Below are 4,450 nucleotides of genomic sequence, written 5' to 3' on the forward strand. Positions count from 1 at the left end.
TCCTGGTTTAGAAATTTGCATAGAAAACATTTATAAACCAGTCCTGTACTGCATGAACATTGTGACCATTATTCAGTGGTCTCTTAGATATTCTCATCTCACATTGTCCATCACGGACAATGGGAAATTCTGGCAGTCAATTCCAGCTCCAATGTGCTGGAAATGGATTAGTCAATAAATATTTATGGCATCAGGCTCTGCTTTATTGCAGCTGTACTATTCCTACACTACTAAAAATGATTTGTCTTGTTTTTTCTAGTTTTCTTGTTTTTACTTAATTCGTGGACAAATTTTCTTGAATGAAGAACTTCCTTGAAAATGATAAGAATAAATAAGAAAAGCACAACAGACCATTCCAAGAATCTTGTCTTGTAAATTCTCACAACAAGAAACATTTTCTTATTTTTCTTAAATAAAGAAATAATTTCTATAAAGGATTTTCTCTCATAAGAATTTTCTAGAAATCAAAGTTAAAAGTACTTGTTTTTCTTGAATGGAGAATCTATTTCTTGCCATGTATAAGAAAATACAAGAATTTTTCTCTCCCCTATCTTCTTTTTCTGGTAGTAAGAAAAAACAAGAATTCAAAATTATGAAAACAAGTAACAACTAGAATTTTGTTCTTGAGTGGTCTTGATTTTTGTATGAAGAAACCTTAAGAAAGAAATTCTTGTTTTTCTTGGGATGTTTAAGAAAATAGAAGAATTTTCTTCTTGCCTTTCTTGAGGTATCCTGCTTAGAAAAACGAGAATTTTAAAGATATTTAAACTAGAAGACAAAGCTCGAGTCATAACTAGAATAATATTCTTGAATGTTATTGATTTTTGTGTCCAGAAACTTTGAGAAAGAAATTCTTGTTTTTCTTGGGATGTTTAAGAAAATAGAAGAATTTTCTTCTTGCCTTTCTTGAGGAATCCTGCTTAGAAAATCAAGAATTTTCAAGATATTTAAACTTGAAGACAAAGTTTGAGTCATAACTAGAATTATATTCTTGAATTTTCTTATTTTTCATATCAAGAAACTTTGAGCAAGGCAATTCTTGTTTTTCTTGATAATAATACTTGAAGAAATACAAGAAATACTTTGAAATTCTTATTTTAACTCGTATAATATAATGGTTGTTTCCTGGCTAAGATGAGGCTATTGCAAGAAATAGAAGCCAAGTTAAATTTTCTTTAAAAATCTTGATTGTTCTAGCAAATATCTGCATAAAATTTTGACCAATGGCAACACTTGCCATGTGATCTTTTCCTAACTCCTGATTGGTGGAATCGAATCCCACTGGCAGTTGGTGGAATCGAATCCCACTGGCAGTTGACAGTAGGGCCAAAGCTGTGAGAAGTTCATGCCTTCAAGACTGCTGTTCACCTCTAGTTCTATTTGTATTAATTGAAGACTCAAGTCGGTTTCAAAGTCAAAACCCAGGTACAAGAGAACATATACAAGATGGGGATCATGGTCTGAGGCTGCAGCAGATGCCAAATTTTGCAAGGAAACACTGGATAGCAGTATGGAAAAGGTAAGTGCCCCCCTCCCCACCCGACTATATGAAAATCAGTTCAACTTTATTTATCATATGAAAAAAACTAAGTTAAAGGGCCCCTGGTTGGTTTAATCATCAAAAGCATCAAGCATTAGAGATAATGATAAGTAAAGCCTCTTTGGGTCCAACTCAAAACATCTTTTTGGCCGACGAATTAATAGATTTTAATCAAAAAGCGATCCGCACACATAGGAAGATTACATTCCACCGCTGAGGGGTGGACTATTTTAATTGTATTGTTTCTGGAAACATATATAAGGATAGGTTAAAGAGTGATAAAACATATGATGTGCTTTGTGAAGAAATCATTTCAATTGGAACTTTCACTTCTAGAAGCTGGAAGTTAGTTAGCTCAACTCAGAAAGTAAAAATTAATGACATAGTCTTCATTTTTTTCCCCAGATGTTGGAAGATCATTTGAATGCCAATGGGAATGCCAAGTCAACAGAAATGGGCTTGAACAAGTTGAAGGGTTAGGTTTTCGTAGTCGAAGATCATCATCCAAGTCAGATGAGGCTGCTCTATACCACCTTCCAAGACGATAAAGAATTATATATTATGAAATATATCATATGTAATAAATCATATAGCATGTTAATTACATAGCAGTTTGTAATGTTTATGTTCTTTCAGTTTCAGAAGGCTTTGTATCAAAATTAGTTTTGGTATTTGTACAACAATACATGTATTGTATAATATTATATTATTATACCTACCGTATTATTTTTTGAAAAAATACACTGTAAAGCTTTGCCAATGTCATTTTTTTTACCATAGTCCACAATTTACAGAAATATTAAGCCATCAACATGTCATTTTAACTATAACTCTTGGAGTGGGATTATATTATACGGGTAAGAAAACATTTCTAGGTAGCAAGAATTGTGTTCTTGAAGTAAGAAAGGTATTCTTGTTGTAAGAAGATTAATCTTAGAAGTCAGCTAACATTTCTCGACAGCAAGAATTGTGCTCTTGATATAAGAAAAGTATTCTTGTTGTAAGAAGATTAATCTTAGAAGTAAGAAAAAAATTCTTGGCAGCAAGAATTGTGCTCTTGATATAAGAAAAGTATTCTTGTTATAAGAAGATTAATCTTAGAACTAAGCAAACATTTCTTGACAGCAAGAATTGTGCTCTTGAAGTAAGAAAAGTATTCTTGTTGTAAGAAGATTTAATCTTAGAAGTAAGAAAAAAATTCTTGGCAGCAAGAATTGTGCTCTTGATATAAGAAAAGTATTCTTGTTGTAAGAAGATTAATCTTAGAAGTAAGCAAACATTTCTTGGCAGCAAGAATTCTGCTCTTGATGTAAGAAAAATATTCTTGGTGTAAGAATATTAATCTTAGAAGTAAGCAAACATTTCTTGGTAGCAAGAATTCTGATCTTGATATAAGAAAAATATTCTTGTTGTAAGAAGATTTAATCTTAGAAGTAAGAATACATTTCTTGACAGCAAGAATTCTGCTCTTGATATTAGAAAAGTATTCTTGGAGTAAGACAATTAATCTTAGAAGTAAGCAAACATTTCTTGACAGCAAGAATTGTGCTCTTGATATAAGAAAAATATTCTTGGTGTAAGAATATTAAACTTAAAAGTAAGCAAACATTTCTTGGTAGCAAGAATTGTGCTCTTGATGTAAGCAGATTAATCTTGGAAGTAAGAAAACATTTCTTGGCAATAAACAATCTTTGCTCTTGATGTAAGAAAAGTGTGCTTATTGTAAGAAGATCAATCTTAGAAGTAAGAAAGCATTTTCTAGGCAGCAAGAATTATGTTCTCGAGGTGAGAAAAATATTCTTTGTTTAAGAAGATCAGCTCTAGAAGTAAGAAAGTATTTCTAGGCGATAACAATTTTTGCCCCTGAAGCGAGAAAAGGATTCTTGATGTAAGAAGATAAATCTTGATGTAAGAAAACATTTCTCAGCAATAAGCATGTTTGGTCTTGAAGTGAGGAAAATATTCTTAGTGTAAGAACCTACATCTTGAAAATAAGAAAGCAGTTCTAGGTCTTGAGAAGAGAAATGCATTCTTGTTATAAGAACATAAAACTTAAAGGGAAGAAAACCTTTCTTGGCAGTAAGAATTTTGCTCTTGAGATAAGAAAAAAAGTCTTGTTGTAAGAACCTAAATCTTAGAAATAAGAAAGTAGTTCTTGCTATCAAGAATTTTGGTCTTAAAAAGAGAAATGTATTCTTAGTATAAGAACCTCAGATCCAGGTGTCTGAATCAAGAATATACATAGAAAAAAAATCTTACTGCAAGAATTACTTTCCGACAGTAACCAAGGTCATTTTTATAAGAAAGATTATCTTACTACAAGAAAAAGTTCAGTAAGTAAAAAATTGCTTAATTCGTGGACAAAACCTTTTTCTTGAATACAGAAAAATTTGCTTGCATGAAGTAATATTTTTCTGTATGTAAGAAAAAACTAGAATACAAGAAATTGTATTTTTGGCAGTGTAGACAATGAATAATGGTGGATGTGTTGAGAATATGTTACACTACATAACTCTTAGTGAATTAACCTTTTCTCTTGACTAACAAATGTGAAGTTTCTAACTGTTCAAAAGAAATATTTTAAGATAGATGCATGGGTGTTGTGTCGGGGCCTCCATCTTTTCTTCCCACTTCCAACTTTTCTCCCCCTTATCCGATATCTTTCCCTTCCTTATCTTCCATGTGTATAGGTGTTTATAGCTTTCAAAGAAGATGCTATGATCATTTCTATTTCTATGATCATTTCTTGTACAGCCCAGGCTAAGAAATTCAAGAAAAAAACATTTTGAAGATTTGTAAAGACTTTAAGCCAAAATGCGTTAACTTTGTAAACTCAGACATATCCTCAGTGTGAAAACATTGAAAATTTATATAGATTTCTTGTAACACATGCATTGGTTAAGGTCTTAA

General features: G+C 31.6%; 1 long non-coding RNA gene across 1 annotated transcript; it reads left to right on the forward strand.

Annotated features, from left to right (window-relative positions):
* The first annotated feature begins 219 nt into the window (after positions 1-219).
* LOC136420812 (uncharacterized) lies at positions 220-3,448 on the forward strand. The gene is made up of 2 exons (XR_010753315.1): positions 220-1,519; positions 1,946-3,448. It is a non-coding gene; the product is annotated as an uncharacterized lncRNA (long non-coding RNA).
* The last annotated feature ends 1,002 nt before the right edge of the window (positions 3,449-4,450 follow it).

This window comes from Branchiostoma lanceolatum, chromosome 15, assembly GCF_035083965.1.
Source record: "Branchiostoma lanceolatum isolate klBraLanc5 chromosome 15, klBraLanc5.hap2, whole genome shotgun sequence".
Lineage (NCBI taxonomy): Eukaryota > Metazoa > Chordata > Leptocardii > Amphioxiformes > Branchiostomatidae > Branchiostoma > Branchiostoma lanceolatum.